This window comes from Tursiops truncatus, chromosome 8 (genome assembly GCF_011762595.2).
Source record: "Tursiops truncatus isolate mTurTru1 chromosome 8, mTurTru1.mat.Y, whole genome shotgun sequence".
Taxonomy (NCBI): domain Eukaryota; kingdom Metazoa; phylum Chordata; class Mammalia; order Artiodactyla; family Delphinidae; genus Tursiops; species Tursiops truncatus.
The window spans coordinates 82,433,784-82,459,393 of record NC_047041.1 but is presented as its reverse complement, the minus strand read 5'-3'; the positions used below and the strand labels follow the sequence as shown (position 1 = coordinate 82,459,393).

General features: G+C 44.3%; 1 long non-coding RNA gene across 2 annotated transcripts in view; it reads left to right on the top strand.

The window, feature by feature from the left end:
* The window catches only part of LOC109552247 (uncharacterized), a 185,480-nt gene that overhangs the window by 88,687 nt on the left and 71,183 nt on the right, over window positions 1–25,610 (top strand). The window lies entirely within an intron of this gene.

Sequence of the window (25,610 nt, the reverse complement as noted above, 5' to 3'; positions counted from 1 at the left end):
TGCCTAAGGACTTTCTCTGGCCACCAGAGCCCCTTTGGCCGGGCAGGCCAGAAGTGCAAGGAATCAATGTTCCCCAAAAGCAACCTTCAGTCACTGGCTGATGGGAGTTAATGTATGAATACCCCAGCTTCCTTACCTCTTGGATGAGATAACTCTGAGCTGCACACTGTAATACAGGCTCCCAGCCTTCCCTAGTGGGATCAGGCTCCAGGTCCCAGAGTGGTAGCTTTCAAAAATGGAGATAAAATTTACATAACACAAAACCTACTATTTTAACCATTTTAAGTGTACAATTCGGTGGCTTTTAGTATATTCGCAATGTTGTGTAGCCCTCACCACTACCTAATTCCAGAACATTTCCATCACCCCCCAAAAGAAGCCCCCTACCTGTTAATAGTCACTCAGTTCCCCTCTCCTCCCATCCTCTGGCAACCTTTCTGTCGCTATAGATGTGTCAATTCTGGACATTTCGTATAAATGGAATCATAGTATGTATAATCCTTTGTGTCTGGCTTCTTTCACTCAGCATGATGTTTTCAGGGTTGGTCCACGTTGCAGCTTGTGTTTTTCTTATGGCCAAATACTATTCTGTTGTATGGATAAGCCATATTTTGTTTACTCATTTGTCATTTGATGGACATTTTGGTTGTTCCCACTTTTTGGCTATTATGAATAATGCTGCTATGAATATTTGTATACAAGTTTTTGTGTGGACATGTTTTCAGTTCTTTTGGGTATGTACCTAGAATGGAATTGCTTGAGTCATATGGTAACTTTATATTTAACTTTTTGAGTAACCATCAACAGTAACCATCACTGTTTTCCACAGTGACTGTGCCATTTATATTCCCACCAGCCGTGTCTGAGGATTTCAGTTTCTCCACAACTTGTAATTATTTATCTGTTTGCTTATAGTCATCCTGGTGTGTATGAAGTGGTATCTCATTTTGATTTTCATTTGCATTTCCCTGATAACTAATGATGTTGAGCATCTTTTCACATGCTTATTGGTCTTTGGTACATCTTCTTTGGAAACATACCTATTCAAATCCTTTCTCCATTTTTCAACTGGGTTATTTGTATTTTTATTGTTAGGTTGTAAGAGTTCTTTATATATTCTGGATACTAGACCCTTATCATAGAATATGATTTACAAATACTTTCCCCTGGAGATCCAGATGGTGGAGTAGAGGGAGGTGGAGCTCACTCCCTCCCACAAGTAAATCAAAAATACGTCTACATGTGGAACAATTCTCACAAAATACCTGCTGAAAGCTGGCAGAAGATTTCATACAAGCAAAGGTGCAAGAAAAGATCCTCACGTCACTGGGTTGGATGAAGGGAAAAGGGAGAAGAAGACAAATACTTCCTCCCATTCTGTAGGTTTTTTCACTTTCTTGCTAGTGTCCTTTGACACACACAAGCTTTTAGTTTTGATGACAGTGGTAACTTTTTGAATAGCAAATGCTTTATTGGCTACTTTCCCTTCCTGTCCCTTCCTCATTTCTGCAGGAGCACTTCACCTAAAAGAACTACCTTATAGTTCTCACATTGCATATTTACTATGTGAGGGAAATTAAATTTTTTTTTCTTCGAAAGGATATGTTTTCACTTGAAGAGTGCCTCATTCTCTTGGATGCTATGTGGTTCTGAATTGTCACACTAATTTTACTTTTTGTGCACCTGTCAGTGATTCCTCTAGAAGTAGCTTGTACTTGCTTACTTATGAATAATAAACCGTCTTTTTCAGCACTCATGATAGCTTTTAGGAGAATGTGTGCTTTATACTTTGAAATCCACAGCAGGAGGTAAAAACAGTATTTGAGGCTATTTGTAATTTCACATCATTTGTCATAGGGAAACTTGACAATGAATTTTCCCAGTTCGCTCCAGGGCTACTTACTCTTTTCTAAGGAAGGATCAGCCTTGTAATTTCTTTGGATTGACTCTCAGTTGTATTGCAGTTGAGACCTAGTGGTGTGTCTTAGTCAGTTTGGGCTGCTATAATAGAATTTTAAACTGTAAACTGTAAACTACTGTAAATTGGTGGTTTAAACAATAGAAATTTACTTCTCACCATTCTGGAAGCTGGGAAGCCCAGATCAGGGTACCAGCATGGTTGAGTTCTGGGGAGGGCCCTCTTCTTGGTTTGCAGACAGCTGCCTTCTTGCTGTATCCTCACATGGCCGAGGGAAGAGAGATCGAGCCACCCTCATGACCTCTTCTAAATCTGATTACCTCCCAAAGACTCTACCTCCTAATACCATTCCATCAAAGGGTAGGGTTTCAATATATGATCTGGGGGGAACACAGACATGTGTGCAGTCCACAACATGGCTTTTGTGACTTTTGAAGTCTTCCATTTGTAAATGGGGCTTCTAGAAAGACAATGTGCAGTTAATGATTGAGTCCTTTATCCAATGGAGGTTGTGTCTGTGTGGTCTCAGTTTGTTGTAAACCGTTTCATCCAAGGTCTGCTTCTGCCAATTTTGGGGGTAGGGATGGGGGTTGGCAGCATGTAAGGAAGAATTTCTGCCAGAATAGTGTCCTGTTTCATGTAGAAGCCTCCAGGTATTACACATTGACTCCAAAACTGTGAAAATACCCTAACTATTGTGGTCAGGGACTTCCTGATCATGACAAAAAAATGAGTTTACCTTTATACGTTTTCTAAGAGATCTGAGGATTGTTTAATAGGTTGCTCACTGACTGTCAAAAGGCAAGCCAGCAGCATATAGAGGTGTGAGGACACTGAGAAGACCAGCCAGGGAGAGGCAGCCTCATTTCACCAGTGTGAGCCAATGTGAGGAAGGCAGCTGGTCAGGTGGAAGCAATGCATCCCAGCCTGGCTTGCACACTCGCCTCCTTCCACTTGGCTTTCTAAGGATAGGTGGCACTGTACAGGTGCCAAACACCACGGGATAATCAATGAGCAACATCCTTGTCTAGAAGATTCCCTCTTTGGGGGGGGGGCGTTTCTCTGGTCGAGGGAACCAGGGAGTAATGGAGGGCGTGGCAGGGGAGGGAGAGAAAGACAGCAGAAGAGGCCACGGACTGCCCAAAGTTCCCATCACTTTGACACGCGGAAGGGGTTAAGTCATTCTCGAACAGTTTATCGCTCATCAATTGTAATTAAATATGTTTATATTAAATTATGTTCTGTAATTAATGTAAAATCCTTTAGCCTATGCTGTTATTAGAACCAGATGCTGAAGTACCAACAATATTTCAACATGACTGTGCTGCCTCGCCAGCTGTCTAACTGTAATTACTTTAATCTCAGCTTGTTATCTAATTATCACCTTTGTAAAGGGAAAAGTACTCTCTAATGCTTACTGATTGTTTCAGATGATGATGAAGAGCGGGGAACAGCTGTCAGAGATCGTGGGCCCTGCTTATCACAAAGAAGGAACTTATCCTGAGATCTGTTCTGGGCCAAACTGCTGAAAAAAGATGTCCCAGGCAGGAACTGGGGACTAGTCAGTAAGGGGAGACAGTTGGTGTGATAGTTAAGGGTCTGGCCCCTGTGGATAAACTGTCAGGTGACATCTGCCTCCTCCAGTGATGGCTGGGGGACAAGTTACTTAGTCTGTTTAAGACTTAGTTGCCTCGTCTGTAACATGGTGACAGTAATAATACTAAAATCTACCTCGAGGATTCCTGGGGAGATTAAATGAGATAAAACATATGAAGCCATAGCAGTGCCTGACAAAATGTCCATACTTAGTAAATGTTAACTATTTTTTCTTTTTGAAAAAAATCAATGTTGGTTTTCCACATTTCCATCTAAGCCAAATCTGAAACAACTGAAATGGGCATCTAAATGCCAGCGGCTTGGCACTACCAGTTTGTTTTCCAAATTATCTTTAAGTCTGTCCTTTGGGGATTGAAATTCACCTTTGCATTGCTTATTCAAAAATGGTTCACCCAACCAGTATAGATAAGTATTGTCAGGAAAATCTCTTGAGGGGGAATAAACCATTTTGGAGTATTCTTCAGTACTTTATGCATGTACTTTCATGTCAGCAGTTGATGTGGTAACTGTAGTTCATTCCAAAATAATCATTAAAGCAGATTCTCTTAGGATGTTTATTGAGCTTCTAATATCCTCCAAGCTTTACCTCTCAGGGCTGCACTCCCATCAGAGGGGAGCTGGCAGCCTCTCTCTGCTGTGGAATAGCACGTCCATCTCCCCAGTTAGACTGTGAGCCCCTTGAGGGCAGGAGAGGGCCTTCATCATTCTTTTGTATCCTGAGAAGATTGCCCCGCCTGGCATGTATTTTGTCCTCCCTCAATACATATTCCTGAAAGAACTGAACAAAATAACGCATCCTCAGACCATCCTGATCCCCCAGGGTTTTTCCTTTCCCAATGGCACGAAGAAGCACTACCTCTCGGAGCCGTGGGGCAGGTCTCAGTCCCCCATGACTGTTCCTGCATCCTCGTTCCAGGAAAACAAAAGGCAGGCCTGCAGGGAGACTGGTCAGAGCGCTCAGCTGGGGCTGACCGTCATGGTGACGTGTCAGCTCTGTGTGGTTTAGCAGTGAGAGGGGCAGGAGGGCTGAGCTGGCGCATCCTGAGGCATTCCCCCTGAGGAGGGCAGGGCAGTGGGCCTTTAATGTCAGGGATGCCCGGGTGCAAAGAGGGCTGCTTCGCGAGACGGGCTCCCGCTGTTCATCAAAAGAACAGAATTGTCCCGAACTCCCCATAAACTCCGTTCAGTAGAAGGCACACACCCAGCTCTGGAGTTACTCTTTGTTACAGTATATTTGGCTATTGAAGGAAATATCCTAAAGTGAGAGAAATAACTGAGCAGCAGAGACCTTAAATCTCTGCCTGAGCCTCATGTCCCATCACTCCTCTCATGGTCCCTTTCTCTCCTGCGGTGGTAAACCTGGTTCCTCGCCAGCAGCGTGTTGACGCCGCGCCTTCGGTTCGGCTGTTGCCTCTACCTGGAATGCCCCTGCTCCTGTTCTTCAACAGTCCAACCCTCCCAGCTACCCTCAGAAATAGGATGTGTGCCCATTCTCTGTATCCCCACAGCATCCTGGCTTTTCTCTATCAGAGGTCCACACACTTTTCAGTAAACGGCCAGATATGAAATATCTTTGGCTTGGTGGGCCGTGGGTCTCCGTAGCAACTACGAGGCTCTGCTGTTGTGGTAGGAAAGCAGCCACAGACGACATGTAAATGAACGCGTGTCTGCGCTCCAAGAAACCTTTATCGTCTCTCCCTGCTTCTTTCACTTCTCCGTGCTCTTGTCCTTTTACAGGTCAAGTCACTCTTGTCGCTGCTTCGTCATGGATTGTTAAGGCATCGTTACTGAGTTTTTCCTGTTGTGATGACGTGTCACCCTGATCTGAACTCCTCAAGCTATGAACTGTAATGTCTTAGCCTTGGTTTCCCCACAACGCAGAGCTGAGATAAGCTCTTGCATACACGTAGTCTGTTGTATTAGAAATGGATCCCAAGGAGGTAGAGTGGAACCTAGGAGGAGTGAACTAGAAGGAAGGCCAACCCAACGTTACTGAGCTGATCAGCAGTGTGGGCAACAGCAGCTGTATTCCACTGAGATCCCGAGGAGCTGTGTAGAATGGGCCTCAGAATTCTCTGCCCACAGGACAGAAATAGGAGCATTTATCCACTGGCTCCATCCCTCACTGGTCAAGGTTTGCCCCATGGGGTGTTAGGTCCCTCCCTCTTCCAAGTGTGTGCATGCGTCAGAATCATTGAGCAGATTTCTGCAACCTTAGGGCAGAAAGTGAGAGACTCTCCACACTGTCCAGGCAAGGCGCTGCCAGGTCACACCTGAGCACCAGCGTGGCCGGTTGCTGTAGCGATGGCTGGAATACAAAATGGGGCACCAGAGGAGGGGAGGCAGCCTGATAGAGGCGTCCAGTACGTATACTGTACATTTTCCTTTGCCCAGTGCAGTAAGTTGTATATGCTGAGAAGCAGTGGTTAAGAGGGCAGCTCTTGGTACCAGACTGCCCAGGTTTTGATCCTGGTTCTACTCCTTACTGATTGCGTAATCTCAGGCAACCTGCTTAGGCCTCTGTTCTTCATTCTCTCCTCTCTGGAGTGGGGATAATACTACTTACCGCAAAGGCTGCCGTGAGGTACAAAGTGCTTAGAAAAGGGCCCACGTTACATGCTCAGCCAGTGTTTGCTACTGATAGGTACTTAGTAAATACTAGAGGATTTTTAACAGTGGGCTTTTTTAAGTCAATGCTTCTGTCTTTGTTTATTTCTTAATGTTTTAATAAATATATTTAATAAAGTACTCCTTTCCAAAGGAGTATTGAAATACCAAAATACCTCAAAAAATAAAAAGCATTAAATAAATCTTTTTCACTAGAAATAGAAAATAAGAAAGAAAAAGACACAAAACATCAACCTAATTCTACGACTGAGTATAACCTTAACCTCTGAGCTTCCTGGCACCCAAGAAAACAAGGGGAGCCAGATGAGCTGCATAGTTCTCATTATCTGATAAAAGAAAACATTATTTCTTCCAGAAGAACAAACTTTTTTCTCTCAAATTAAATTCTAAAGGGAATTTACAGGAATTTACTAAGGAGGCTTGAGCAACAAAACCAGAAGGATGTAAATAGCCTGGAAGAGAGACTTCATCTGTTGTGAGCCTTACTAGTGCTTGCCATATGTGGGTACTCAATGAATGAATGAAAAATGGGAATGAAAAATGGGCATATTTTCCTAAGAGCTGGCGTCCTGCCTCTGATGACAGGTGTAAAAGCGTGACTCTAATGGCAAGGTTTGGAGCCAGCGTGGAGGTCAGAGGTGAGTGGGTCGGCCCCTGGGGGTGTGTTTGGGGGACTGGGGAGCAGGCGGTAGGTCTGTCAGCTGCCTGCTTGCTCAGGCTGCTGGCCTGACCCTGCCGGGCTCTACTGCTTCCACTTTCCAGATCTCCTTCCTTGGTCCCCTATCTCAGGCTTACTGGGCAGACTCTTTCTGCATCTTCTCCAAGGGGCAGGTGAAGACCGCCTTGCTGTGACCCTCCCAGCACGATGTTTGCCCTGCTGGGGTGGCCCTGGGCTGTCCCAGTCAGGCAGGCACCTCAGGGGCCTCTGCCTTTATTTCTCCTGCTGAGTTGCATCTCCGAGACCCCATACAGGCCACCTGCCCTCTTGAGTACATTTGCGTCTCAGGGTCTCTGTTAACATACAGTTTCTCCGTCAGTCTGAAGGCCTCAGTTAAAATATTATGATCTACCTCCTTGAGCCCATGGAAATCTCATTATAAATAGAGTAATCTCATTTGCGGGTGTGTTCTATCACGCACAGGCTTGGAAATGTATGGATTCAGTATGCCTGGGAAGTCGGGCTGTCAGATAAATACATTGTGTGAAAATTGGGGCTGGAGGTCACCAGTCTCCTGATACGCAAATCTGCCTCTGAAAATCTCATTTCATTCAGACTATCAGTTAGATTAGAAATACCCTAATTATCCCACCGAAGTTAAATTACTTTATGTTAGGGTGATATAATGAACAACCATAAAGAGGATATATATAGCCAGTCATCTTGTTAGTCACAGCAAGACCAGATCATACACTAAACGGACCTTGTTGACTATTGTAGCTAGTCCCTGTCTCACAAAAATAGGGTGAGGGAAAGAGGAAAATGAGAGAAGTTACCGGTTGTTCTTGTGGTGAGGGTTCCTGCTGCATTCCTCCACTGAGTTGCTAGAAGTTTCTCTGCAAAGGCACTGCCTCTGGTCATTAGGAGTGAGAGAGCTATGAAGGATCCACTGTGCTCTTGACTTATTAACCCCCATGGCACTGTGAGGCCTCATGACTTACAAGATAGGACCAGGTGTCCACTGCCCTTCCCTTTACTCCAGAATCCTTCCCAGCACCTGCCAAGTCATATGGCTCTGTTGCTAGGGTACACTTGTCCTCCCAGAAGGACTCACCTCTACCAGTTGCACTTGTTAAAGTAAATAACGCTAGCTGCTCTGTCAAATGGAGGTCAGTGTGTGTGTGTGTGTGTGTGTGTGTGTGTGTGTGTGTGTGTGTGTGTGTGTGTGTGATGTTCTGTTCATGCAGTTACTCAAGAACCCACCTTGTAGATCAGATTTCTCAATAGCGGGATTATTGACATTTTGGGGCTGGTAATTCTTTGTTCTGGAGGACTGTCCTGTGCATTGTAGGATGTTTAGCTGCATCTCTGGCTAAACAGTGAGATGCCAGTTAGACATCCTCCCAGGGTGACAACCAAAAGTGCCTCTACACGTTGCCAAATGTCCTCAGGGGAGGGGGACAAAATTGCCCCGGTGGAGAATCACTAAATAGACAGTGAGTGAAGGTTAAGTTTTTAAATTATTACCATTTTAAAGAGCATACACTTGAACTTCTCTCTTAGGCAGAGGATATATACGTATAGTTGGGAAGAGATCACCATGTGTGTGCTGATAACCCGTCACTGGACTTGGTACCTTCGTGCTGGTTATTGTCAGCGTTGTTGTCTGTGTCAATGGGTAGTTTCACAGAGAGGTGAAGGAATGTGACAACATCACACCTTAAAATTGTGCTACTAGGTGATTCTGTAGGGGAAAGAGTTTGGGGGTTGCACACTGTGGTCCTGAATTCCTGAGTTGGCTGTGCCGTTGCCCTTGTGATTGTGGGGGACTCAGGTCACTGCCAGCATAGGTGAGACTCTGAGCACCTACTTTCCTTGATGGGAAACTCCACCCCGCCATCCCTTCTAATATGGCCACCATTTTGCAGCCAGAGAGACGTTTTCTAATGGCCCTCATCCCAGTTACAACTTTTCCATGGCATCCAATTTGCATTTCAAATAAAGACAAAACTCCTCTGCATGTCCTGAAAAGCCCTGCAGGGTCTCCCCTTTTTCAGGCTCCTTTGGTGCCTTGTTGCCCTCGCTCACCAAGCTTGGTGTATACTAGCCTTTTTTTCCAGTTCTCGTCAAGCCCCTGACCTCATTGGGCTTTGCCTGTGCTGTGCCCTCTGCCTTGAGGGTTTCCCTTCTCTCTTCTCTCGGCTCTTTCTGACCTGTTAGTTCTCAGCTGAAAGGTCACTTTCTCAGGGATGTCTTCCGGATGCCCTGACCAGGTCTAATTCCCCTCTCCTGGGCTCTCTCTTGGGACCGCCCACAGTATCACATTGTCAGTGTTGCAGTTTTACATTCGTTGGAACAACTATTTGAAAGTGTCCTGTCTCTGTCATTTGTAATCACCACGAGAGCCATGACTCATAGTTGTATCCCAGGGCCTGGCATAGTGCCTGGCACGTAGTAGGTGCCAATACCTTTTTTTTGCGTGAATGAATTAGAGATTTGGGCTGTCTGGAAATATTAGTCAATCAGGCCTGACACTGAAATGCAACCCGTTTGATTCACTGTAGAGCTGCTGACAATTAGGAAATACGATTCCTACATTAAGCTCAAGGGGTACCGCCAGGAAAGCTAAGGTGGTTGGTGAAAATGGTGCGGCATTCGGCATAGCTTTGTCAGCCTGACTTAGTCATTTCTACTGGAAATCTCATTAGAGCTCAGAAACCCCATAGACTTCCAAAGCCTTTCACTTAAAATGTGTGTACCTGGGCAATCCATAGCCAGCTAGCAACCCCTAGGAGCCTGACTGTGTAGAAAGGACAGTTTGTGGGTAAATAGCCTGGGTAGGGGAAGGGATAGACTACTAATCACGTAGCAGTGACTCCAGTACTCTCAGTTCACTAATTCCCTTCCCAGGTTAAGGGATGGGGAGAGTAGTCTGTGTCTAGATGTCGAAGTCAGTCGGAGGAAGGTTCGGCAGCCCCACCAGAGCCTCAGTCTCTTATGATTCACAGCATGCGGCCACCTCTCAGCTCTGAACAGAGTGAGGTATGAAGTCATTTGCAAAGCAGTGTCTATGAAATTCCGTTACACGGTGCTTTTCAGTTTAAGGGGAAAGACCTTTGCGGAAACTAATTTGCAGTTGCTTTAATCATGCAGCTCAGAGATGGCGCCCTTTCCCCATCACTGCAGCTAAAAGGGCTCACACAGGTTTGCAGATTTGGTGACCCTTTCCCCACCCCACCTCAGCTCCTGGATTCCATGTGTGGTTGTTGTACGTCCCCTAATTTTTGCAATTTTTGAGACCAAAAGGAAGCCATTGTACTTAGTCTTCCTGGTGAATGTAAATATTTTGGGACCAGAACCCATTTGAAAACACTGAGAGTCAAATCAAAGCAAATGGGATGTGCGCTAGGAAGGGGATCATCCCGGGGTTGTTTCCTCTCCCCTGCCAACCTCTCCTGCCTCCCAGAGGACTGCCTTTTGGGTTTCTTTGGTCCCTTATTCACTCACAGCCCTGGGGTTGTTCAAGACCAGGAGAAGGGCAGCCAGGAGTTATAGAAAGTGAAAAGCACCTGATAGGAGTCAGGAACTCTGGGTCCAGTCTCAGCTTTGCTGTTTAACAGATTTAGTGCCTTGGGAAATTCGTTTAACCTTTCTGGGTATCTCATTTATCAAATGAAGATAATTATACTTACCCTGAAGATCATATGAGGTTTGGGGGGAAGATCGGGTGACATCAAACATAAGCATGTGGGTCTGCTCACGGGGAGTTGGTGATACTGATTTATTCCAGGTTACTTACTGAAGAGTGGTTGCCTCAGTCAGAAGACCTCCTTGCTGACCAGAACCTCTCCAAGGTAAATTTAACAGCTGCTTTAAATCCCTTTAGGCTGAACCTTTATGGCCCCTGGAATCTCCTAGGGAAAATAGGAAGATTCCGGAAAGAATCAGGCACTAACTAACCCATTTTCAGTCATCAGCACTTAGCACAGATTTGTTTATCAGATAGGCATTGGCTTCTTGGGGAGAAGAATAAAGAGACTGGGATGTGGAGACAGGTGGGTGTTACAGGTGGGAAGTTTTATGGGGTTTTGGGGTCACGTGGGGTGGCTGTGAATGTCTTTACAACACAGCGTTCTGATACTGTGCTCAACCCAGGCTTGGATAAGATAGGGTATAAGGGTGACAGGGAACACATCAGGTACTGGTTTATTTCATTTGTTAGTGAATATTAGTCATTCTTTTTGGCTGTTAGCAACTGAACACATTTCCTATAACTGCAGAAAACTCCTCACTCCCAACACACACGTTTAGAAGCTGAAAATGCCAGGTACTTATTCTCCCAGCCTCCTTTGCGCCTAAGATGCTGGCATAGGACCCAGGCTTTGTCAATGCACCTGCCTCAGGCTGTGGATCAGCAGCTACCGATGTGTTGATGTAGAGACTGCAGAATCCATTCTGGCCAAGACAGAGGACCAATGACAGCTACATCCTGCTTGAGGTGGCAACCATGACAGTGACCCTGTGTCAGCGTCCAGAGTGTGTCTGGGGATAGTGGCCGTGGCAGAGTTTTCTTCGGGGACTCGTTCTGGGATGTGCTTTCAGGTGTTGTTCCTGGCAACATAAACTTTAGATCCATTCTCCAGTCCTTCTCGAGCTCTGTGGACTCTCCAAAATCCTTTCAGTAAATCCCTTTTCTTCCTAAATTCACCAGACTTCATTTCTATGGGTTGCAATGAAAAATCCTGATTAACATACATATATAATATACTTAAATCCTCACAACCACCCTATGAGGTAATCTACCTATTGCTTGCATTTTATGAAAACGAGACTCAAGTGCAAGGGTGGGGGTCAGGCAAGCCTGAGTTGCAGAGTAGATATTTCAAAGTAGGAGCATTGAACTTCAGCATTCAGGCTCTTTGTCCAGGGCAAGGTAAGTGTGAGTATGCTGAGAAGACCTCACTGCTCTACCTGCTGGGGGGACTGGAGAGTGGCCTGGCTGAACTGGTCAGGAGAAAGGAGCACTAGGAAACACGCCCCTGTGTCACCTCTGCTAATACACGAAGTTCACTGTCAACTACATGGGGACTATAGAAATGTATGGTACCACAAGAGCAGTAACTACAACCATGATGATGACCACGGTGTCTGGCTAGGGGCAGTAAAGGCCTGGGTTATTCCATGGCACATTCCACAAGTGCTGTGAAGCAGCCAGTAACTTCTGAGTCCTCTCCAGCTATATTTTGCAAGAGAACTCAATTCAGTCCCTACTACTGCAGTGGAAATGTCTGTCTCTTTCGTCTTCAGCCCAACAGCAAGAGATAAGAAGCACCGTGCGACTCCCTGCTTTGCTGAGGTGCCCAGTGGGGAAAAACAACTTCGATTCAAGGCACAGGATGGGTTTGTGTTACTCTGGAAGACTTGAAGAACTGCCTCTTTAGCTTGGCTTACCAAAACAATTTTCTTCTTTTTGAAGATTTTGGAGGTGTTGTAGCTAATGCTGCAGGGTCTCCCTCTCTCCCTCCAGATCTTCCAGAATCCCCCCAGAACTTTGGAATTAAACACACACTTGTTAAACTTTATGACTGTGTGATAAAAGATTACAAAGCAGAGTTATAAGAAAGTAAACAGGTGACTACCAACCTCACCAGTCTGCAACCACAGCAGGGAGGAACTCTACGCATGAACTTGGTGGGGTGGGAATGGTTCATTCTAGTTGCTCATGAGCTTTGCAAGTAAAAAATTTTTCTTGAACTTTTTCAGTAAACGGATCCGGGAAAGGTATTTGTCTTGGAGTGTGTGTCATTTTAAAATAATTCACAGTCAGAAAACATACTTGCTTCTCCCTCACTTTCCATTAGGAATTGAATTTCATTCCACCATTAGCCCGTAGGGTTTATTTCAAAAGAAATGTCCACTCAATGGCTTAATGTAAAAGCATGGTTGATATCAGTGTGATACACGTGCCAAGCCCTCAGCTGGGCATTTAGGCTGATGGGAGGGTTCACAGCCTGCTGGCCAGTCAGGTGGTATGGACCCTTGGTCACACTTCCTCCCCCTGTGCCTGTGACCATGCTCCTTAATTGCTTAGAAGGATAAGAGATACAAGAATAAAATAGTTAAGGAGCCACCTTGGGAAGAATGGCTCCTACGGCAAAGGAAAATTACTAAAAGAAATATACCGGTTATCTCCTGCTTCTGTAGCTCTTTTTCTTAGTCCTGCTGTTACTGGCAAAGGAAGCCCAATGGATTAAAAGTGGTGAAGGTTTGCTGCATTTCTAACATGCTTTGGAAGTTTTGTAATTGTGAGGAAGGAGTCCTGTAAGGATGAGAAACGCTGGGCAATGGGAAGATCCTTATTCTTGTTCCTGTGTCGGGTAATGATTTACAAGTGCAAGTTCTGGAGCGGGAGGCTGGGGTGGAACTGTGGCATTTTGTAAAAAGGCCTTAGGGCTTCCCTGGTGGCGCAGTGGTTGAGAGTCTGCCTGCCTATGCAGGAGACACGAGTTCGTGCCCCGGTCCGGGAAGATCCCACATGCCACGGAGCGGCTGGACCTGTGAGCCGTGGCCGCTGGTCCGGAGCCTGTGCTCCGCAGCGGGAGGGGCCGCGACGGTGAGAGGCCCACGTACCGCAAAAAAAAAAAAAAAAAAAAAAAAAAAAATGTTACTGTAAAGTGGTTAAGCGTTTGATAGTTAGGGGTGGTGTGTGCTCAAGAGGAGGCTTAGTGGGTTTTTTTGTATTATTGAGAAAATCATGAACATGATTTGTGGACACAGTTGAGAGGGGGAGGTTGAATTATAAAAAAGAGAAGGGAAGACAAAATGAGAGTTCCCTGAGGAACAGGAGGGATGGGACTCAAAGCCCTGATAAAAATCCTGGCCGGGACAGGAGGAGGGACATTCCCATGGAGTCACAGGCTGGGTGCAGATGTCACCTAAAGTGGTTGGGTAGTGAAAGCTGAGAGAGTGCTTGCTCGTCTGCTGGCCTCCTTTCTTTCTGAAATAGAAGATCAAGTCATCTGCTGAGAGTGTGGGGTTGAGTGGACAGGGCAGGTCAGAGATTTGAGGAGAGTGAAGGAAGTTTAAATGTCAAGGTCAGAGACCACGAGTATGAGTTAATATTGGCTAGGCTGCTGTAACAGGAGACACCCTCCCCTGCCTCTCCCCCCACCCGCCCCCCACCCCCACCCGCCAAATGCTGGGCTGAAACAAGAGAGAGGTTTATTTCTCTCTTACCAGCAGTCCAGGTTGGGGGTCTGCCGGGGAGCTCAGCAGTGTTGAGGGGAGAGCCAGCCAGATCGTGCAGGGCTTTGTTGGCCAAGGGAAAGACTTTGGATTTTATTCTAAGTGTGATTAAAGATACTGGAAGGGAAGGCAGTGGGTGGATATTGGGGAGGGCACCAGGGAACCCATATCTTACTAACGCCTAGAAAGCTGAGGAAGTCTGGCAAAGTGGAAAAGGGCAGGGGGTCTGTCCACCTCTGCCCTGTGAGTACAGAGGAGCTGTGGGCTCCACCTGCACACCCCCAAATGTGTGGACCTGCTGGTGGAGAGAGGATAAGGTTTGACTTCACTCTGTCCTGAAGTCCTTCTTGCTTCTTGGATGTTCAGTTGCCCAGGGTGCTTTGCATTTTATGTTAGATCATCTCACACACGCACACGCACACATACACACACACACACACCACACTCAGATACACATACACTCATGCACTCCCACACCCGTATACATTGATTGGGCACAGGCTCTGGAATCAGGTAGATTTGGATTTAAACCCCAGCAATTGCACTTGCTAGCTGGGTGTCCTTTGAGCAGTGAATTAACCTCTTGGAGACGCCATTTCCTCCTCTATAAGATGGTGATATGACTAGAATACTCTTCATACACTTGTTGTGAAGAGCAAATTAGAGAAAGCACGTAAAGCACAGTTCCCGGCGTATGCTAAGTGCTCAATAAATTACAGCTACCATTATGAAGCTTAATAAGTAGTAGCTGTCATGATCATTTACTTTTTTCTAAGAAATTTCCATTATCTATTAAAACAAAATGCCAAAATAACTCCAAAGGTGCATTTCCATTTCAAAAGATCTCTGTATCTTGAGCCAGCATTTCCCTTTCTCTCTGGGCCCGACCAGGCAGCCTGGAGTCTGGAGAGGAAGTCATGGGTGATGCTTTTCGATGGGAAACCACCTGTCCACCTTTTGCGTTCTCCTCAGAGAAATCTGTTGTCCCAGGAAATCTTTTCTTTGGATGGCAACTTGGCTGCTAAAATGAAGTCGGGCTTGTTTGTGTCTGCGCGCAGACTGGCTCCAGGGCTCTGCTGGGGGTGGGACAGCTTGTCATTAGCAGGTGATGGTGGAGCATCCTGCTGGCGGCCCCTCCTCCTCACAGAGCCACGGGAAACCCTGCTGTCTGCTGGTGAGCGCTTCCGCGTGTGCATGCGTGTGCCCGCGTGTGGTGTTCTTATAGACTCTCCCAAGGATCTGATCTTCATCTTGTCTGCCACCTTGAGAGGCTCTGTGTCTGTGTGTCACGGATACAGCACTACCTGTTGTCTGAACCGCCCTCCAAGAGGTCAGGACATTCCTCTTCGCCCTGAGAAGGATGTGAGTAGCTTCAGGTGAGCCATTCCAGAGACTCAGTGACTCAGCCCTGCAAGGCGTGGGGACCCTGGCCTGGGAGGCTGTTTTAGTGTGGAGAATAAGTGTTTGAGTTTCTGAATCACACACTATCAGGCTTGAAGCCCAGCTCTAACCCTTAGTAGTTGTGTAATTTTGGACAACTCATCTCTCTGAGCCCCAGTTTCTTGCTCTGTGAAATAAATCCCTGGCACATAGTAAGTGCTCAACAAACAGTAAGTCACTGATAAGATCTGGGTCCCAGTCTTGGTCACTAACTAGCTCAGTAGCCTTGCCTGTCGTTTCACCTTGATGTTCTGACGGGTAGACATGTGGGGAACTCAGAAGTCTCTTCAGGCTCTGAGGTTCTGTGATGCTACCAGTGGCTCCTAGTCTACAGGTCTTGGTTCCTTTGGCCATTGCCTGTCCCTCCTGAATTACCCCTCTCTCCCGCTCCAGAGGATCATTCTTGCCAGTGTAGACACATGGTCCACTATCTCCCATCTTTAGTACCTTTTTCCATCACCCTTAATCAGTTATGTATCTTTCCCAGTAAACATCCTTAATGCTTTATTTCCTCAATTTCATAGGGGCGGGGATTCTGGGGAAACCAAAAACGTGATGTGAAGGATCAAAGCTGCACAGCAGTCTTACTTCCTCCAGGTCGTGACTCAGGAGATGCTCTGAGAAGACACCAGCTTTGTCAGTCCTCCTTGCTTGCTAATGATTGTTAATTTTCTGTGTCATCATGGCTGGGCCACAGGTCAAACATTATTCTGAATGTTTCTGTGAGGGTGTTTTGGATGAGATTTACATTTAAATTGGTGGACGTTGAGTAAAGCAGATTGTCCTCCATAATGTGGGTGGGCATCATCCAATCAGCTGAAAGTCTGAATAGATCAAAAGACTGACCTCCCCTGAGCAAGAGAGGATTCTGCTGCAGATGGCCTTACACTTGAACTATGACATCAGCTCTTCCTGCATCTACAGCCTGACTTCCTTTGGATTTGAACTGCAGCTCTTTCCTGGGTTTCCAACCAGATTTTGGACTCACCAAGCCTCTACAATTGATTGTTGATTGAGCCAGTATCTTAAATTCCTATCTCTCTGTCTGTCTACATCTATATCTGTATCCTGTTGGTTCTGTTTCTCTGGAAAGCTCTGACCAATTACTATTCAACCTCAGCCTGGTCGTGTATGTCCTTCTCCGTGGTTCTGGGTTTCTTCTCTTCTCATAGAACTTTTATCCTGACAGCTGCATAATTCAGGAGAAAAGTGACCCAGTAAACTCTGTCATACCAAGGCATTAGAGACAGATGTGTCCCCTCCCACGTGGAGATCAACTGTAGAAGAGGAAGAGGGCAATGCTCAACACAGACATCACCAAGAATGGACACTCAGGCATCAGTGGGGATGTCACCTCACATGTCCAGAAAACGAGTGTAGCACTAAAGAAGAGCCACCTGATGAAAACCTTACCCACCTGGTCCAGCTGAGTGATGAAAAGGAGAAGGGGTTGGGGTCTTAAACCTTTTGCTTAAATCTTGGCCTTAAATCTTTCTTGTGTGTCTTGGGCAAATCCCTTAACTTCTCCAAGCCTTAGTTTCCTCATCTGTAAATCGATGCCTTAATAAGGCATAGGATAGCTATGAAAATCAAGTGAATAAACACATGTAACCTGCCTCGCACATGGTAGGAGCTAAACCAATGCTAGCTTCTTTATCCTCTTAAGAGAGAGATTTATTTGGGGGAAGGCAGGGACAGTGAGAGTTAAACCTATATGAGAAGTCACAGCAACTGTGGGATAGAGTGCATCTTTCCATGGTGACTTCCCTGTGTTCTGGGTTTGCAGATGTGCCTTTAACTGCAGGAGCAGCAGAACTGTAACAAGCCATTCACCTTTGCAAAGTGGCCTGGGAGAGCTTCCCCTTGCACTCTCCTTCTGCGGTTGTTTCAGGGTATGGGTAGGAGTAGGATTGCCATGCCTCGTAGCTTTTGAGGGAGACGCTTTCTTCTTTTGTCCCACCATGCATCTCTGAGCCCACCTGGGTCACACGTGCGTTGATCAGAGTAAGGCCGGATCCAAGGTGCTCTTCCTTCTGTGGTCCCCTGGGGGAAATGGCATAGACATTATGAGAATGAAGATGCAACAAAAGCCTCAAGAACAAAGAAAAAAGGCGACACACCTTGCCCTTCTGCTCAACTCGAAGACATTCAGTTTATATCTGTTGTCCTAATGAGTAGCTTTTGAGAAATTTCATTTTGCTCTGGGCTAATCTTTCTAATTCAAAACTATCAGTCCATATTTTCAAAAGGAAATTCCCTTTTTGCAAATATCTGGGAAAACCTAAAAATTTCCAACCATGTATTCTTCCTGGTTTGTCATTCTTCAAAAAGCCTACCTTGATTTGGGAATGGAGAAACTAGCCTTATCTCAGATCTGCTTTTTTCAGCACAGGAGGCTGATAGAAAATGATATTGCCTGGTGTAGGTTCCCTGTACTGACTTGCATCTCACGTGGGATTCCCCAAGTGATTGATGTGCATTTAGTGAGAGGCTGCTGTGTTCCCTGATGGTGCTGGGTACCGTGGGGACACGGGGAAGGAAAGAAGAGTTAAGTCATGGCAACCAGCTCTCAAGGAGTGGCGAGGGGGGGCTTATAATTTTGAAGAAGCTTGCTAATCTCACTATATCTACCTTTCACTCCATGGCACCCTATGATCAGGTGGCCATCCGTTAAGTTAAGTTACCATCCGTTATGGGATACTTTCAAAGTGAAAGTAGATGCTATTAATAATTATATCAGGGCAACAGAGTAACCACTCTACTTAGTATTAAGAGCTATCTAGGTGCTTAATAAGTCTGAATAGGGTAAGTGAATGAAGACCTGATTTTTTTTTTTTTTTACTGAAGTATAGTTGATTTACAATGTTGTGTTAATTTCTGCTGTACAGCAAAGTGATTCAGTTATAAATATATATCATTCTTTTTTCATATTCTTTTCCATTATGGTTTATCACAGGATATTGAATATAGTTCCCTGTGTTATATAGTAGGAACTTGTTCTTAAGACCTGATTTCTTTCTCTCTCTTTCTCTTAAGTATTTAGATTTTGCTCTAATTTCACCAATTAGAGAAGTGGGGGTCGAGTGGGGTGGCCAGGACTTGATCTAAACGTTGGGCAAACTAGAGTCACAGATGGACAGACTCCAGACAATACCTATCATAACATGAGGCATTTGGGGCTGAGTGAGCCAGATAGCAGCGGAACTGGAATATATGCCCTCCCTCTCAACCTCGCCATGCTCTGGCCTTAGGACAGTGGGCTTAGAAGGAGGATGACTGAATAGAGAAGTGAACTTTTGTTGAGCTAAATAAGAAACTTTTTGTGCCCGTAAGTTCTAGAAGCCTTGGCCCTTAGGACCCCACTCCAAAGTCAACCAGCCAGAAAGCTCCAAGAAGTTTGATGATGCTGTAAGTGCAAGGCAAGTGTGACGAGCGGCTGAGCATTTCTCTGCCGGTTTTGGATAACGGTTTTTGCAAGTGACATTTTGTTTCAAAGTCTTGTCCATCCATCAATCCTTGTCCATCCTTCTGTTGCCTTCCCAAGTCAGCAGTGCCTCTTCCCAGCCCACCTGGCACCAGATGTTCTGTCAGCCACCACTGTGTGTCCCGTGTCCTCCGAGTGGCAGAATGCGAAATCTCAGGCGACATTCACCTGGAAGCGCTTAGCCCTCAACAGCTGCAGCCCCTTGATTACCTTGCCCGCCTCGGCAGCTCGGTGCTGCCACCGTATCAATTGCTTGTCAATTCGGTTTAGCCGTGACTTTGACTGACTGGATTGAGGGGAGTGGAAGTGGGGTGTAGGCGAATGGTGAAAATTAATTGCTACATAAGAAAAAATTGAAAGATAATTATTCCTGCTTTCCTGTCAGTGCTCGAGGGTAGATGACCTCATTAACTTGCAGCTTGTACACAATTCAATTACTAGGAAATGGAAAATACATTTTTAATTACCTCGGTGGCCTGCGTACCATTTATCTCCATTTGCATGCCCTTTTTTTTAGACTGTCGTGCTCTGAAGAAGTAGCACCATCTTAGGAAGGTTGTCATGAAAGCTGCTTCCTGGCTCCTATAATTCCTGTTTAAGGTGGGGTATTAAATGTGTGAGATTAACCCCTAGATGCCAGGTGAGCTGCAAGGCAACCCTTGCAGTAGTAATGTGTTTTTAATTAGCTTCTTATGTCAGAAAATTCCCAACTTCTAGTGAGAGAGAATTAAGGAGCATAAAATTCTGTATTCGGTTTCCAGTCATTGAAAGGAAAAATGAAAAGCCGTGGAAAGCATGGAATATTGGTGGGCCAGTACCAATATCCATCTGGATCTCAAAGGAGAATTCCGGTCCTGTTTTGATGTCTGTTATTTCATTGATTGAATTAAGTAATGACTTAATTACCTTAAGTGTATGGCTTGGTATCCTTCTTTGTTTTTTTTAATTCTATGCGCAACTTAGGAAACTGTCTAAGCCATGGCTGGTTTTGCAGCAGTCCCTGTGTGGGTATTGCCAGCTATTGCTGTCAGGATCGATTGTGTTCTGGAGAATAGCAGTCACCTCTCTGCATCTCAGTCTCCTGTCCCCAAAGTACCCTGGGCACGGGTTCCTACATACTCTGAAACAGGTAGATGTGATACCCTCTGGATAAAATTGTACATGTGGGACCTGCTCCCATCACACAGAGTCACACAACCATGGGTTGTTCTTGCCCCTACTCTACAAATACAAAACTTGAAGAGGCAAGTCTACATTGTAAAGTGTCTTTAGTCCCTATGTTTGGAAATTTGGGGGTTATATTTGCAAAGGCGGCTTATTTGTTTGTATGAACTCCAAGGATATTGTTCATTAATTGTGATGGTCATGTATCCTACATAGTAGGAACAATGAGTATATGTGCAGTATATTTTGAAAAATTTGGATGACTTCTGAATTGAATTTGGATGACTTATTGCATCTATTTGGATGTAGCGTCACCATCAAAACATTGCTCTTGAACCGTGCAGGAAATACCTAAATAACACAGCGAGACAGATGTTAATTCCGCCAACACCAGATTTGTAAAGGAGACCCTTCCTCCCTCTCTTTAGGCCTTCATGCATGAGCTCAAGAACATTGACTGAACTCTAGCTGAGCATGGGATGAATGAGAGACACCCCTGTTTTCATGGAGGTCATGGTCTAGCAAGGGAGATTGACATGTAAATCAGTAACTATGTCACCTGGTAAGTCTGACAATGAAGTATTCACATGTAACTAAGAGGCTGTGATTGAGTTTTTCCAAGGTTCCAACCCAGTTTATTTTGTTTCCAGCTCATGGTCCAGGGGAGACTTTCTAATTCTATTAAGAGATCTGTGGTTAGCTCTTTGAGAGATGGGCCTAGAGATCAAGTGACCTTAAGAAGTTGGGAGTTGGGACACGTGTTTTTGAGAAGGGGCCAGGGCTGAAATGTCACTCCCCTAGGGATTCCTGGGGATCCCCGAAGACTTTGTCTGTACAGCTATGAGAATTTGTTGCTGGAGGAGCTATGTAGGTTGTCCGTGGTTCTGTCCAAGGGTATGCTTTAAGTGTTTAACATAAAAGTTATAACATATTGACATGAAAGATACATAGCCCACAACTTACAAATAATAATATAACACATTTTATTGTAAATCTCATAGAGTCAGCTGATTATCACAGAATGCTTTTGTTGATTTTTGCTGAACTCCTGTATCTGTAACCAACCTATAGTAGTAATACAAGCATAGTTTGACAAAGCTAGACTGCAAATAAATGTCTGATTACAATCTGATTCAGCAAAGAAGTTGCTCACATCATTGATGAATGAGTACAGTTCCAGTATGAATGACACAACAAAGACGTATATCGGTACTTTATTCAGTTGTCAATGACATGAGAAACTTCTGTTGTGAGGCAGATATTAGATACTGGAAGAATGTTTTTTCATCTCTTTTGTACTACTCACATTATAACAGCCAAAGATAGAACAGTTTAAGTTTAATTTATATTGTTAACATTTTCTTCATCACCTTCTTAAGTCTAGACAGTAAACAAAACAAAAAATCAAGCCTTGATTCATAGCATTTGCTAATTTCCATGTTGTAAATACTCCCACCATAACCAATTTCAAGCTACCAAAAAGATGTCATAGAATGCAGAATTGGGAAGAGATATGCAGCAGCGTACCATTTTATAGTATTTCCACCACATGTGTAAGACCATAGTTGGTGGGAGAACATAGTAAATTAATGAGGAGGTGAGGCGTTTTGAATAGAACATTTAATACCTTTTTTTAATATAATTTATTGTCACAGCTGCCACCTATTACCTCACATTTGACAACTTCCTGGATGGAGGTTTTCATTCCAGTCCCAGGACATTTGGAAGACCTCTTTCAACACATATGCATTCTCTATAAAGATTAATAAATGGGTTCCTTACAAGGACAGAATCATATAATTGTAAAGACTGAAGAAGGTTTTGGAGTCAGACCAGGGTTTGAAACCTGGCTCTGTCACTTACTGGTCATGAGGGATTAGGCTAGTGACATATCTTTGGGCCTCTGTTTCCTCGGCTGTAAAATGGAAATAATGATACCTAACTTGCACAGTTGTTGAAGGGTTAAATGAGGTAATTTGAAGGTGTTTAGCACAGAGCCCTGCATGGAAATAATGCATAATAAATGACAGCTCTTACTATTAAATAATAGCCTATACACACTAGGTATGAACTGACTCAAATACCTTTTTCCCATTAAATGAAATAGCAGTGATGGAATGGAGAGGTTGAGAAGCATATGCTCCAGTGGACAGGGGCCGTGTGAGGATTCAGTCTCTACTTTCTGATATCCAACCTTGAATTCTGTGCCTAGGAACAAGCCAGGTCACAGAAATAAGAGCCAGGAATCACAGCCAGCCACATACTTTTTCTAGGTCTTTATACTGGGTAGACAGAACATTTAAAATTGACTTCTTGGTTTTTTTCTTATTTCAAAAATAATAAATGTTTATTGTAGAAACTTCAGAAAATATAGATAAGCCAAAATCATCAGTAAGTCCACACTCGTCAATAATCATATAACCTCTATGAACACTTTGGTGTTTTTCTCCATACATTATTTTTTTGGTAAGAATTGAATAATATTCTAGCACTATTTCATAATTTAATTTCTTTTACTTAACAAATATCATGGACATCTTTCAATGTTAGTAGGTATTCTTCCCCAACATTAATTTTAATAGCTGTGTAGTGTGCGATTATAGGAAGGTATCTTAATATATGTACCAAGCACACTACTATTGGACATTTATGTTATTACAATATTTTCTGTAATCAGATCTCTTCTTCGGAAGGAGAATTTTCCAGGTCAAAAGGAATGCACATTTTACATTTTATATTTAAAACAAACAAACAAAGAAACAAACAAACAATCTCTGCTCATTTTAAGGCTCTTCTGGCCTCATCTTCTGGAGGGAAGATGTTGTTCACACCTGGCTCCTGAGAAGGAATTTCAGACTCGTCAAGGGTGTCAGGTACAAACCTTGCTCTAGCTTTCACTCATCTTCCTCAGCATAACAAGGGGAGCAAAGGCAGAGCTTTCCTCATCCCTGAAATGCCCCCTGTGTGTCCAAGTGTTCCTTACTGTGCCCATGACATAAGGACGACTTTTCATCCCCCGAACATACCTCATACACTCCCCTGCCTTTGCTTCTTTCTGTCCTCCTGGTTAAAAATAAATCCTATGACCCTCTCTAACATGCATCTTCAGCAAAACCTCCCCTTATTTCATGCAGTTGGTTACACGTGCCTGCTTCTGCACTCGCATTTACCCAACTTGCCTTGCACTGTTGCTGTCAGGTGCAGTACTTCTCTCCTTTACTGGAATGTAGAAAGTGTGAGATCAGGGCAGTGTCTTGATGTCTGGTTTGTTTTCATAATGCCACTGCCAGCACAGGAAGCCTTGCACACAGTAAGTGATTAGTATGTGCCTATGTAGTGGGATTGATTGATGGTTAAAGGGATGTGTGAACCAGATGTGGCATGGTACTGTGGTTTTTTAGCAATGGGACCCTTTCATTCCAATAAACCCTTGCCTGGAGCTGCCCTTCCTTTACAAAGCAAATTAAAATGGAGTGCTTGTTGATGTGATGTCAGAAGCCTAAACCTTGTCCCATGAGTCTGCTCTTCACCCCACCCAGGCACATCTGTAGAACCCAAGGGGATCCTTCCTAGTCTTGAATCAGAAACCTGGCTTTGAATCCTTGCTCTGCTGCTGTGTGGTCTTGCACAAGCATCATCTGCAAATTGGATATGTTAATTCCTACCTCACATGATAGTTGGGAGGACTATGTAATACGACTTACCAAAAACACATAGCACAGTGCCTGCTGTTTAGTAAGCACTCAGAAAATGTCGCCTTATTTATTTCCCTCTCCTTCACTCTTATTCTCCCTGACTTTGCTCTCTCCTGCTCTCTTTGCTTGGCTAACAAAGCTTCTTTATACATGGAATGGGCCCATCCGGTGCAGGTGGTGGTGCTGCCCAACCTCTCCTGCCTCTGTATGGAGGGAATCCACTGCCCTCTGTGACCCTGTCCAGCCCTGGACTGTCTGTAGTTCAGGGATTCTTCTGTGTCTGATGGAGGGGTCGAAGAGCTGGGTGGAAGCATGGGGGTTTCCAGTGCCCCGATACGTCTCTAACTTGTACTGTTTTTAGTTTAAAGGCTTAAATGTCCCTTCTGACTTAAGAGATGAGGCCCTGAGGGGCCTGTGAGCCAGCTACTATTTCTGTTGGGGGACGTTGTGTCCCTAGCAGGGACTTCTGTCACTAGCAGTCTGGTGTAGTGGTTAAGGATGGAGGCTTTGGAATCAGAAAACCTGGGTTCAAATTGTGACTGTGTGTCTTAGACCTGTGTCCTTGTGCAAGTCACCTAAGACCCCCATGCATCAATTCCTTCATCTGCAAAGTGAGAATTATAATAGTAATGGTGCCAGCCTTGCAAGGTTGTTGGGAGAATAAAATGAGGAAAAGTATGTAAAATGTTTAACAAATATAACCATTCTTTCAAAAAGTAATCGTACTTCAAACATACTAATACAGACCCCTGTTCAAACTAAATGACAGCCTTCACCTAATCAACAGTAAAGGCACCTAGATGGCCCAGAGGAGGTGGGACCATGTGGAGGTATGCTTGGAACAGGCCTTGCACATAACCAGGATTAGCTATTGTTATTCTGCAAATATTTGTTAAGAACCTAATAATGATACACTATAATGAATACAATGGATAATTACACTGTACAGTAAACAACTGTACCAGATTCAAATATATTTAATACAATATAAATAACTGTATTGTGCAATAAACAACTGTATAATTGAATTAACCAAAAAGATGCTCAAACACATGAGTAATAAAAATGGGGATTAAAACAATGAAATGTTACTTTTTATGTTCTTTCCTTTTGGCTAGGATTAAAAACAATAGTAGTTCTAATTTGATGAGGACCCCGGGAAACAGGCATTCTTTTGCACTGTTGCTGGGAGTAGCTAAAACTGACATTAAGTATACCCTTTTGAACTAGCATACTACTTTTCAGAATTTATCCTGAGAAAATGATCATTTTTCTAAGCTGTAATTTCAAGGCTTTCGATTGTAGCATTTTTTTTGGTTATAAAAGAATGTGAAACAAAGTCCGTCAGTAGGGGAAAGACTAAGTCAATTCTGATATTCTAATACTATGCTGCCATTAACAATTATAATATAAATTTGTATTTCTTTACATAGGAAGACTGCATAATTTATTAAGCGATAAGAGCAAGTTACAAAACAACCTGTTACGGCATGATTCCTCATCAGTTTTAAAATGTGTCTCAATGTATAGGTATGTGTGTGCACATGTAAGAGTATGTATGTGCTGTGTGCACATAGCAAAAATCCTGGAAGTACGTACACGAAAAATTGAACAGTGGGGGAGGTTTTTTTTTAATTTATTTATTTTTATTTTTGGCTGTGTTGGGTCTTCGTTGCTGCGCGCAGGCTTTCTCTAGTTGCAGTGAGCGGGGGCTACTCTTCGTTGCGGTGCGCGGGCTTCTCATTGCGGTGGCTTCTCTTG